Raw genomic sequence first — 13,634 nt, 5'->3', positions numbered from 1 at the left:
GTATATAGAGAAATTAAAAACATAACAAACATAATGATATCCAGTAATGAAGTTGCCCAATACAATCAGTTATTTCTTAATGATTGAAATTCAGGCTCCACCAGAGTCATAAAAAAGGTTAATAATCGTCCAGCTTTAGATGTCAAAAGAATGAGCTTAAAAAGATGTAACATGTGTGAAGACTTTGGTGTTTAGTTATTATGTATAAATCATTTAAGCATAATTTTCTGTATTCAGTTTAGGTCCATTCTCCGCATTACTATTATTTGCTGTTAGAGAGCCTGACACTAAAGGCAGTGTTGGGTGGAGAACAGAAATGGTCCTGCTCCTAGCACACCTGAAAGAAAAACAGTCCTTATGGATTCTCCTTTTCCGTACTCACATGGACCCCTCCACAAATCCTTTCCTTTTAATTCTCCCACACAAAGATCCTTGCCTCATGTAGATATTTTTTTTCATTTTTCCAGTAGTAAAACTTTATTGGGGAATAGGCAGAATAAAATGTTGCTGGTAATAGTCATGGGGTTTGGAACATAAAAGAGAGCACTATTATAGAAGCAGAGTTTAGCAAGAAATGTGTAGGAGATGTTTGTAGGAGACTTTTAGGTCACAGTGCATCTGTTGGATTGTTGGTATTGCTTGCTGAAATAAAAGGTGTGCTTTTAATGAGTCACTGGTTTGATATGGGTGTAGATGCCTGTAGTCCATTTAATTTTTCTACTCTTCCAAAGTTGCTGAAGGGCTAAAAAGTTGATCTGAAGAAAGAATGCTTGTCAGTGAGACATCAGACTAGGAAAGTAGCCCTCAGTTGATCTAAAGCAGTGTGCTTGATGGGTTATTTTAACACTGATGTTTGTATATCCAAGCTCAATGATGGGTTACTATTACATCTCAATTAAGTTTAAGAAGTCATCTTAGAAGAATTTTTGGAGGTGACCTTGAGACAATAGTAGATAAATGGATAGTCAATAATTCAGAAAAAGTTGAATTTGCCTGTTACGTGAAAAAATTATTTAAATTCTCTGAGCAGTAGGAATGTACCTATGGGAGAAAATTATCCAGATTACACTGTAGAAATTAATACAACTCTAGGTAAGGTGTGGGTTACTCTGATTAGAATAGTAACTTGCTTTATCTTACATAAGTAAACAGATTTTAAAACAGAGATCATATTGATAATAATAATAATAAACCCTTTTATTTCATTCACTGTATATGGTGTTCATTGTTATTTTGTCTTAATTGTAGAAAATAAGTGATCATGGCAGTCAGGAAGAGTACTGTTTTACAAACAGATTGTTTTAATAAAGTCAGGACTATTAAAATACTAAAAGATACATTTGAACTCTTCATCATGATTCATATAGGCAAATTGTGTAAGTGAGCAGATTTTTTTTCAAAGTTGAGGCCTTAAATTATTTTGAATTACTGTTCCCATCATATTTAGTTAGCAAGACCAATGATCAGAAATTATTGATAAAACCATTTGGAGGAATCAAATTGGAGAAAGTTGACTAGCTTAATAATCATACACCTGCTGATTAGAAATTGATGCTATAATTTATATTCACATTAAATTGGCAGCTAGTTTGGCTTTGTAAGATATTAACATATTTAGGGTTTGTTGAAAGGCTGAAAATCAGTCCAGAAATAATTTTATAAGTGATTAACTTAAGCTGGAATAAAATGCAGTGATGAGAATGCTGTGGAAATTTGCAGCAGGATGCATGTAAATTTATTGTTTAAATTTGTGTTTTGGGGACAAACTTTCAGATATATGGCTAAAGCTGGCTGGCTTAGAAGTAAAGCAAAATTCCTGCCAGTACTGTATTGTACTATCCTCAATGACACATTGTTACAACTTATTTCATCATCATGTAGCCTACAAATTCTAGCATTTAACACTAAAATTGACAAAATATACATTTAGAGCCAATTGGAAGGCAGTATCTTTTACTTTTACTTTTACTTTGGCCACATAATGAGAAGACAGGACACCCTGGAGAAGATGCTGATGCTAGGGAGAGTGGAGGGCAAAAGGAAGAGGGGCCAACCAAGGGCAAGATGGATAGATGATATTCTAGAGGTGACGGACTCGTCCCTGGAGGAGCTGGGGGTGTTGACGACCGACAGGAAGCTCTGGCGTGGGCTGGTCCATGAAGTCACGAAGAGTCGGAAGCGACTGAACGAATAAACAACAACAAAATCTTTTACTAGATTCAGCAAACCATTTTTAAGGATTAGAGATGGGAGCGTACAAAATGTTTCAGTGCCAAGTACCTCCTGTTCAGGATACCAATCAGCCATTTCTCTCCCAAATTATAAGTTCTCTTTTTCTTTTCTCCTCCATTTTCCTCTTTCTTCAGTAGTTGGCATTCTGTGGCAACTGAACATACCTGGCCCTCATTGGACTATAGTGTTATTGGAACCATTTAGAGCAGCATTTCTCAACCTCAGCAACTTTAAGAAGTGTAGACTTCAACTCCCAGAATTCCCCAGTCAGCATGCTGGCTGGAGAATTCTGGGAAGTAAAAGTCCAAGCGTCTTAAAGTGGCTGATGTTGAGAAATACTGATTTAGAGGGATATTATGGGAAGTGATCAAAGTATTGGTGTGAAGCTGCTGCCCAGTGATAGGTTCATTGAAAGTAGAGGGGCCTTGAAGTATGTTAGACAATGCGTAGAGGACCCTGAAGTGGTGCCTCAATGCTTCAAGTAATGAAGTGCCTCTCTAAATGATTCGTATAGCCCCACTGGATTTGTAAGATAGGCACTTAGAAATAATAAGTCTACTATTAATATTAGAGTAAGTATTGTAATAAGATTGTGCCTTTTTATTAGCACAATAAAATGTTTAGAATAATACCTAAATACCAGTGTACTTTAGTTGAAAAAAAATCACACGTTTGTAGAACTGACAACAGTAGAAAATATTAATTTATTATTCTACAACATTTATATACTCCCCCTATCATAGATTTTTAAAGCAGTATATGTTCTGGCAAAAAGTTACTGATGTTGTAAACCACAGGAGAAAAAGCCCTTTGCCTGCTGCTGACAAAACATGGTTCCTGATAAAGGTTGAGGTATGAGTCAGTTCTGGTCTTACAACCTCTCTTGAAATGGCTGCTGCAAGCAAATAGGCCTCTGGCAGCTACATATTTTTATTACATGGCAACACATTGCACAGCTTTTCTGCATTTTATTTGCTATGCTTGATTATTAAACACAAATCATACTTGCCTTGTTCGTCAATCTTTTTCCATATTAAAATGTTGAATCATAAGAATGTAATGAATCTTAAACTATTTGTTGTGAGCCATGAAACCCCACAAAATAATCAAGGTTTTGAAATATTTACCTTCTGGACGGTCATCAGTGAACACTGAAATAAAATTAGTCTTCATTTCATCATCTTGTGCATTCAGTATAGCTGTAGAGTGCAGTAGGAGAAACTGCTAGATAATGAGTAAACATTGGTATTTATATTCTTACCTTATGGTAATTCTGAATTAAAGCTGTACCACTGAACTCCTGGAAGATACCATGTGCTGTGTGAAAGGTCCCCTGTGCAATGTCTGACCCTTTGGGGGGACACTGCTTTCGCATCGTTTTCTTGGCAGACTATAGAGCGGGGTGGTTTGCTATTGCCTTCCCCAGTCATCACCTTCCCCAGCAAGCTGGGTCCTCATTTTACCGACCTCGGAAGGATGGAAGGCTGAGTCGACCTGAGCTGGCTACCTGAGAATCCAACTTCTGCTGGGATCGAATTTGGGTTGTGGGGAGAGTTTCAGTTGCAATGCGGCTGCCTACCACTCTGCACCACACGAGGCTCTCTAAGTCCCTGCAGTTTTCTGGACAAGGTTTTTCGGAAGTGGTTTGCCATTGCCTCCTTCCTAGCTCTGAGAGAAAGTGACTGACCCAAGGTTTGTGCCTTGGCAGGACTTGTGCTTTGTGCCTAAGGCAGGACTAGAACTCACAGTCTCCTGGTTTCTAGCCTGATGCCTTAACCACTGCACCAAACTGGCTCTCACCATGTGCTACACCTGCACTATTTCTTTTGAGCACACTACACAGATACATACATGTCTGTATTGCATTGTGAATACTGATGTTTGAATGCTGCGAAGTTTGAAAGGGTGGATACATATACATCTTCAAGAAGCAGTAATTTGCTTTGGCTCCTGGATGCATGCCCATTACCTACATGAGAATCCTGTCTTCAGATAAAACTGTTGGGACACACTAAAAGTTGGCTGTGTTGTATTTTGGGAAGTAGCTCTGTTATAGTTCAGCATAGGGGTGGTACAAGGCAAAAGTTTGCTGTGTGCATTTGAAATGTTTCATTTCTTTTAGTATTAAATTCCTTCCAACTTCATGTGGAATGATGTTATGCTCCTTTTAGGAAAGTCTTCACTATATAATTCTGTTGCTCTTTCTGTCAGATTGCTGTTTTATCATCTTAAATACTTTGTATTGCTGCTGTAGTGGTTCTATATTATTTGGTTGGTTTATATTCCCATCTTTTAATTGATGATGTGGGTTGCCTACAATTAAATGGAGGATGGTGTGAGATATACGATATAAATAAATAAATAAATAATTGCATGTCTTAGGTAACAACTCACTGAAAACTTCTTTAAGCATATTTGCATAATTTTTCTCCCTCTCTCTACCCTATCTCTGTGGTAACCTCTAATTGTGGTGAATTTCTGGGTGGTTATATTGAAGCCTAAATAACTTTGCTGAGTAGCCTGATTCTCTGAAGTAATTAGTAGTCTGTTACTATATAAAGGAGAGTAGCATAATTTTGAATGCTAAACTACTGTTTGCTGGGAAATTTGGTTTGGACTGCCATGATGAAATTAAAAGGCTTACACCACTGTGCTGTAATTTGTTAATTGCTTGACTAGTTCTTCCTGTGGGTGGAAAAGGCTTTGTTTCTTGAAATGTGAAAGATTAGGAATGGTAATTGTGCTGAATCTGAGAAATATGTTGGCAGTGTGCTTTTCAGAACCACAGCTCAGCATTCTTATGAGTTTATATTAGACTGATATGGGGAAGTTTTTATCAGGACTTTGGGTTCTCTTTCCAGTTATGCCTTGATTATGTCTCCCTTAATTCTAAATATCTAGAGGAGAACCTCCAGTGGTGCCTTTAGAGTTTGAACAGAGAGAATTGGACAAAGATGGTCACGATAAAGCCACCTATGCCTTTTTATCAAGATTTTCCTAATTGCAAGGATAACTGAAAGTGTTCAGCCTATTCCTGTTTTTTGCATTTTAGTGGTTTACATTTTATGAATTAGTCATTCTCTAGTGGAAATTTAATTGCATCTTGAGGTATTATAATAATTAAAATAGTCCTCAAACTGCATAAAGAGGGAGGAATGTGTAGGATTGTTTTTGAAGACAGGCAAGCTCAAAGTTTGATTTATAAATGTGTTTCCTAGAATTAGCTGATAAATGTCACATCTGAAAATAACTGATTTGACTTTGGAAACTTGCTCCATCTAATTTTCAGATGGAGGTATAGCTATGAAGCATTCTAAAACTAGCATTCTGGTAAGAATGCCCCTGTGGCATTTATTATTGGATCGATTGTAACGTAGAACTATCCCAATAGAAGAGGAAGAGAAAGAGACTGTTGCTATTTATCTGCATCTAACCTAGGGTTCGTTCTCTTGAACCTCTAATCATGGCACAAAGTTGCTTCGCTAACTATTTTTAAGGGATATCTCATGACATCACCTCCGTCTCATCCCCAGCCTAATGTAGAGGCCGTCCAAAGTCATATTCTGTTATTCTCCTGTTCAAGTGGTGTTTTCCCCCTTCCCCTGACACAGTCTTACCATATGAACAATCTAGATGTCTTGATGATGATGAGGCTAGTGATTATACTGTCAGGGGAGGGATCTGCCCAAGTTCTATGGGTGCTTAAGTTTCTGAGGACATGGCCCTTCCCTGTCCGGCCATAAGACACTGCCCTTTATAACTATTTTGCCTTGGGCTATGTTAGAAATCAAACACCTGGATTGCATAGCCTTTTTGGAGAAGGGTTTGATTTTTTTTGTATATGGGAACACCAATCTCCTAGAAGTCTATTTGATTTTTTTTTTTAAATAGGAATATCAATTTCCTGTCCTCTTGCCAAGTACTGCCCCCCCCCTTTTTTTTTTGCTGTAGGGCTCTTGGTCTCCCAGGAGATCAATAAATCTATAGCAAATACATATATACATAGATAATTCCTGGCTGACTTGATGGTGGGATGAAGCAGGTGAGTCCCTCAACTCTACCGAGGCATACGTTATGAGGAATGATTGGTGGTGATTTTCATTCCAGTGGCTGATGTTGGATGGGAGGGGAAAGGAAGCTGAGGAACCTACCAGTTATTGTCCTGAAATTCTCCTGTATTAAATCTCAAAGGATAGCACCACTCCCTGACTTTATTGCTGAAGCACAGTAAAGCTCAGTTGTGTGGATAGCACAGATTATGTTGATATACATTTCTGCCTATTCAAGGATGAAAGGATGCACATTAGCCCAGCTACAAGGAAGTAGGGGTAGAGGTGATTACTCTCACTTCAGGGAATTCAGGCAATATGGAGAAAAATCTCCAGTTATTGTAGTCCCCTCTGTAGCTTGCTCAACTTCAGGAGGATGATCATGGCAAATGAAGTTTTCAGAAATGTTTTTTTTTTACGTATATCTTTGCTGTAGAAAGTCGGAAGTCACTCTTTATGTATTCTTTTCTATTTATTTCTACACCTTTTTAGTTTTTCTTTCTTTTAGCTTTCTTTTTCAGTCTTTTTATCTTTTATCTATATTTTGAAAATATAATTAAGTTTTTTTTAAAAAAAAGAAACACTGGCCTAGAGCTATGGAGCTGTCGTAGTATAGAAACACTGGAAATACAGTAAGTAATGTACATGTGGTGTCATCCTCTTCAAAATCATAATGATAATGTCATATTTATTTTATAAAAAATCATTTCCAGTGAAATGAAAGCAAGTGTTATTTTACAGGGGCAAATGAAAATAGTGAAGGCGATTCCTTGATTTTTGTCTGTCAAATATATTACAGTGAAGACCTTTGTGTCAATTCCTTGACAATTTAATTGCAAACTTTCCTTTGGCAATTTAAGGGAAAACAGAAGTGAATCTTCAGAGATCTAAAATTAAAAATTGGGCAAATGGCATAGGTAGGAAGAGACAAGGAGGGTTTTGGGTTGACAGTGATCCAGAACAATAGAAACTAGAAAGATAGAAAGTGAAATAGAAAGCCAAAGATAGGGCAACAAATTGCTGATACTGCTAGGCACTACAGAGCTTCAGTAGAGAAGAAACCTGAGTGGGTCAGGCTGAGAGGTGACTGCCTTGAGGTGCTGTCACAGCAAAGGCTGTGGCCTGTTGAGACAGGGCTGGTAGTCAGGAGCAGTGGCAGCAGGCCCCTGCTGTAGCTGCAGTGGGACTCCAAAGGCTAGGCCCCTTGGCCTGCCCTCCCTGAGGGTCTCAGGGAGGAGAGTCTCAGTGTAGGAGGGAATCTGTGGCACGTGGCTGTGATTGCTAAGTTGTTGCCCTTCTTCCAGTGTTGCTTTCCTTCTTTGTGTGAGTGATGCAGAGGCACATAAACTGCATGGAGCAACAAGTTTGAAATCCCTACCCTACTTTATATTAATTTCCTTGAAATTTAGTAGGAGGAAAGTGAACTAAATATGCAATGTGGAATTTCAGGTTACCATAGTTCAGTGATGGCCACCTGTGGGCCTTTATGAATTGAGAGTAGCTCCCATTATTTTTCACTTTTGGCAATCTGAATTCAACAGTATCTGCTGAGTTTTATTTTTGTTTTACTCCTGTTATAACTGAGTTTTCACGAATTCCCAAGATTGATCAGACAATATACAGCATATAAGCCCTTTCTTGTAAGCCTTTCAGGGTTTTTTTCCTTTATTCTTAGCATAACAAGGGTAAAAGGATACCATTTTCTCTGAATGGTTTTTTTTCCAGTCAGTTAACTAAGCAAGCATGATTTAGTTAATGCTTACAAACAGACTTCCTGTTTAGTCCCTCTTATATATGTCTTTAAAGGTTAGAAAGGAGTAAATTACTTATCTAACTGGTCCACAGTTAAGAGATTAACTATCTCTCTGCTGCCGAAGTACTGCTTCTGCTAAAACAATGGTATGCCATTTCTAGAATGTGACTGCTAATAAATTTCCCCGAAGAAGTAATCAAGGACTTCAGTTAAAATTCAGGTGGCAACCTCTCATGGCTAACAAAACTTGGGCCTTCTTTGTTATGTCTTCCTTCTTCCTCTGGACATCTGGGCTGGACAGATAGATGCCACACTAGATCTTCCTTCTTCAGTAATGACCCCTATGTTGATTATTCTTCAGTGGTCTTGAATACCCCAGAATTTGCATCTCTTCAGCCACCTGATTTTTGCTGGTAATCATTTTTTCTTCTCTCTCTCTAACATTCATTCAACCCCCCCTTGCCAATTTTGTAACTCCCCGCACTTATTTCAGGGAGAGGCGTTCTCTGTGTGAAACTCCCTATCTGTTATCTTTGCAACTTCGAAGATTCAGGTTATCAGTCACAAGTCCATTTTGCAAGTCTGGGTGATTACATGACAGGATGGTAGATGGTGTTTAACTTTTCCGTTCTGTCACACAACATACAATGATAAAATGGCAATATGCAACTTATTTCCTTTAAAACTAAACATTTCTCTAGAGTGGGGGTCTTAAAAAAAGGTATTACAAGGTCTGCTTCCATAAATTTAGACTTCATACAACTTTTATCTACTCCTTGTTTCGAATATTGTATAGCTTCTATTCCAATTATTTACAAAGACCTTTAGGCCACTTCATTCGCATCAGCACTAGGCAGAATACAGTCAGTAATATACTCAATAAAAATAAAATAATATAACCATAAATATAACTTATTATAATTGATAAAATAGTGTATCACCCTAAGCCTTCACATATGAAAAATAACCACAGCTTCAATGCAATAATTTTAATTAAAGGATAACTGGGGAATATCAGTGCTCATCTCAAGTTTGCTAAAAAGCAACCTACAGATTTCTGGAAGAATGTTTTATGGACAGATGAGTCAAAAGTACTTTTGGGGCTACTTGGGTGTCACTACGTCTCATAGAAACCAAGCATTGCATTCCACAATCAATCTCATGCCATCTGTCAAGCAAAAATCGATAGTGTCGTGGTATGGGGATATTGTGCTGCCTTAGGATTGGGAAGATTTTCCATAATCGAAGGAAGCATGCATTCTGCTTTGTATCAGAGAATTCTGTAGGAGGACATCAAGCCATTTGTCTGTCAGCTGAAGCTCAAGTGGATTATGTAGTCAATCAGTAATCCCCAATATTATTGAGTATATTGAGTATATTACTGACTGTATTCTGCTTATGAGACAATAGATGAAGAAGAACAAATTAAGTGTTTTAGAATGGTCAAATCAAAATTTAGACCATAGGAATGTTGTGGCAGGATATGAAATGAGCAATTTATGCTGAAAACTCTAAAATGTTACTGAGTTGAATGTGCCAAAATTCCTACATGGTTATGTGAGAGATTGATTACCAATTACAAAAAGTATTTGGCTGCAGTTATTACAACTAAAGGTGGTGCAAACTGTTACTGAATCTAAGGGTACAATTACCTTTTCACACTGGCATAATAATAATACTTTATTAAATTTAAATGCCACCTGACTCCCAGCAACTCTGGGCAGTTATCTAGGCATATCACATGTTGGATGACTTGATTATGAAATAAATGAAACAAGCATCAAACACTGGTATTATTTGTCCACACAGACTTTTTTTTTTAATTTTATAAGCAGAACCCATGCGTAGTTCTGATAATGTTTACTGACAAAGATCTGCAAACATTTTAAAAATCTGAAAAATTGGCAAATACTGTTTTCAGAGAACTGTAATAGATGCATAATAAGGGATGGAATAACTTCCTCCACAACTACCACCAATGTGACTCAGAATAAAATTGTACTGTCATACTATTTTTTACAAACAGTTCTTTAATCAATTCAGAAACAACTTCAGTTCCTGTTGTGTCTTCAATGATTATACTATGGGACAGTGACTGAATGCAGTTGCATTCAGTGTGAATGCAACTGCATTCAGTCACTGTCCCATAGTATAATCTTCTGCAAAAGCAAGAAGTGCTAAGAATGGAAACTGAGATTTTGAGAAGCATGGCAGCCATTTGAGAGGAAAAATAAGGGGGGATTGTGCTCTTTTGCTATATAAGCAGAATGAAAATGTAGGCGTGGGGGTTGGAAAATGGATAAGTGAAAAACCCTAGATTCCTCTCGACTTTGGATTTTAATTCCAAGAATTCTAGAACTGTGTATTTATATCACATTAAGGCGAACTAAATTGAACCTTCTTGGATTCGTATTTCAAGCTGTGTTTGCAGGAGTACTAGTCTCATCCTTAAAAATTGCTTTGGGTTGAGATTAATGCCAATTAATCCTGCCTGAAGAAAACCAAGGATAAATTAACTTTGTAGTCACAGTAAAGCAGCTTTTTGTAATCAGAATTAATTCCTTCTTTTCATATTTTTCTTTAACCTTCTGCTTTGTTAGATCTGTTACCCTTCCAAGAATGAAGCATTTTTGTTTTGAAAAGCATTTAGATTACATGTTTATTTAATTTGCTTATCTAAATAGTCATTTGACTTTTGGGGACACACCCTATTCAGAATAAATCTTCTCCCAAATGTTTCTTTTTGTCTCTGAAGCAAAAATTTAAGAACCTTCCATTGCATTATTTAAGTATATTAGAAAGAGTATGCTTTAATGGTTTGTGGGCAGTTTATGGCTGCTAATAAATCTTTCTCTAGAAAGTGTATTAAATGCTTCTTTGGACCTCATATGTTGCAGTTCAATGAACCTTTTAGAAGCGCAAGATTTCAAGGAGTAGAAGAACATACTGTATTTGCACAATTATTAGGCAAGTTGTATTTTTGAGGATGAATTTAATTATTGAACAACTACAGTGCTCTCGGTCAATCCAAAATGCTCATAAATCTCAAACCTGAATATTTAAGAAGGTAAAAGTGAGGTTTTGGCTTTCTTAGGAGCATATCTATGTGTGCACAATTACTGGGCAACTATTAGTGTGCAGAATTATTATGCAACTAAATGAAAAATGAAAATTCCCCCATCTCACTCATTTATTTTTATCTGTTAAAGTGAGAATAACTCAAAATTTACAAATAAACATTTCTGACATTTCAAACAAAAAATCAGTGACCAATATAGCCACCGTTCTTTGCAATAACAATCATAAGCCTTCCATTCATGGAGTCTGTCAGTTTCTTGATCTGTTGATGATTAACTTTTTGTGCAGCAGCAACCATAGCCTCCCAGACACTGTTCAGAGAGGTGTACTGTTTTCCTTCACTGTAAATCTCCGGTTTGAGAAGGGCCCACAAGTTCTCAATAGGGTTTAGGTCAGGTGAGGAAGGGGGCCATGTCATTGTTCTTTCATCTTTGAGACATTTACTGGCTAGCCACGCAGTGGAGTACTTTGATGCATGCGATGGAGCATTGTCCTGCATAAACCTCACGGTCTTCTTGAAAGATGCAGACTTTTTCCTGTACCGCTGCTTGAAGAAAGTGTCTTCTAAAAACTGGCAGTAGGTTTGGGAGTTGATTTTGAGTCCCATCTTCAACCCGAAAAGGTCCAACTAGCTCATCTTTAATCATACCAGCCCATACCAGTACCCCACCTCCACCTTGCTGGTGTCTGAGTCGAAGTGGAGCTCTGTGCCTGTTACTGATCCAGCCATGGGCCCATCCATCTGGTCCATCAAGAGTCACTCTCATCGCATCAGTCCTACAACCTTTGAAAAATCTGTCTTCAGATATTTCTTGGCCCAGTCTTGGCCCTTCCTTACCTTGGCCATATCTCTGAGCACTGAACACCTTGTACTTCTGGGCATTCCAGGTAGGTTGCAGTACTGGAATATGACAGCACTGGAGGATAATGGGTTCCTGGTAGCTTCACATTTGATTCTTCTCAAATCTTTGGCAGTTAATTTGCGTCTTTTTTTCTCAACACGTTTCTTGCAACCCTGTTGACTATTTGCAACAAAACGTTTGATGGTTCTGTGGTCACGCCCCAATATCTTAGCAATTGCAAGAGTGCTGCATCCTTCTGAAAGACTTTGTACAATTTTTGACTTTTCAGAGTCAGTTAAATCTCTTTTTTGGCCCATTTTGCCTGAGGAAAAGAAGCTGCCTAATAATTATGCACACCTTGATATAGGGTGTTGATCTCCTTAGGCCACACCCTCCCTCATTACACAAATACACATCACCTGATATGCTTATATCCAATAAACATTCAGGTTTATACAGCTTGGAGGTGGAAAATATGCATAAAAATGATGATACGGTCAAAATACTCACTTGCCTAATAATTGTGCACACAGTGTAGTTGAAAGAAAAACTAGTCTCCTCCCAACAATTTATCTTTAAAATGAGAGGTCATCATAGGTTTGCTGAAAATGTAGGAGGGAAGAAATATTTTCCCATCTAATCTTGTCATTTCAGGTGAATATGATAAACAAAATAGTGTATTCTGAAGTGAAAGTGGTTTTAAAAGTCAAAGCCAAAGTCAGTATTTGGAATGATATGAAATAAAATGGGCAATAGTATAATCACCATAATATTCTTAGGTGGTCTTGCTGTCCATATCAGGCATTTTATGATAGCCAAGAGTTCAAAATCCATAATTCTTGCTGAAATATAAGAATGTTTCTTATCTAGATTTAATTTTAATTGGCCACAACTATCAGTAATAGCTTATAAGCTGAAATCACTGTTACCAAATCTAATTTTTTAAAAATAGAATTATCTCTGAGGCACTGCACCCAATAACAGAACTATGCCCAATTCATCTAGCAGGGCCTGTATACATTTAATGAAATGCTCCCTCAATAGTTTTATGGAGCAGCTTAATAATCTGCTCCAGGGTGGTTGATGTCTTTGTCAATTTCCATTTCAGAAATGTCCAATCAAACAAATATCAGAAATTTAAGCTGAGGAACCAGTTGTACCTACTAATCCTTGTATATGTTTCAGCAATATTTGAATATTCATAGTATCTAAGACAGTTGCAGAGAGGTCTAAAATCAGCAGAATATTCTTATAATCTTTATATATAAATTTGTCAAGTTGGTGCAAATCAATATATGACCTTTTGTGTGAAACATGAAGATAGCTGAAGGCTTGCCTAATGTAAGCAGACTGTGAAGAACAAAGCCACGTCCCAGGAATAACACACTGATAAGTATATTGATATATGCATTGAATCTCTCAAATTCAATCTGGCTGACTTAAATATCAGGTCAAAGATCACTTATTTATTTGATTTTTATCCCTCCTTTATTATTTTTATAAATAACTCAAGGCGTGGAACATGCCTAATACTCCTTCCTCCTCCTGTTTTCCCTACAACAACAATCCTGTGAGGTGAGTTGGGCTGAGAGAGAGGGACTGGCCCAAGGTCACCCAGCCGGCTTTCATGCCTAAGGCGGGACTAGAACTCACAGTCTCCTGGTTTCTAGTCCAGCACCT

The 13,634-nt window shown here is 37.5% G+C and overlaps 1 protein-coding gene across 4 annotated transcripts in view; it reads left to right on the top strand.

Annotated features, from left to right (window-relative positions):
- Positions 1 to 13,634, top strand: part of NUMB (NUMB endocytic adaptor protein) — a 77,893-nt gene that overhangs the window by 18,832 nt on the left and 45,427 nt on the right. The gene's annotated exons all lie outside the window — the stretch shown is intronic.

The sequence above is a fragment of the Candoia aspera genome, chromosome 1 (assembly GCF_035149785.1).
Source record: "Candoia aspera isolate rCanAsp1 chromosome 1, rCanAsp1.hap2, whole genome shotgun sequence".
NCBI lineage: Eukaryota > Metazoa > Chordata > Lepidosauria > Squamata > Boidae > Candoia > Candoia aspera.
This window is presented reverse-complemented; position numbering and strand designations above follow the sequence as displayed.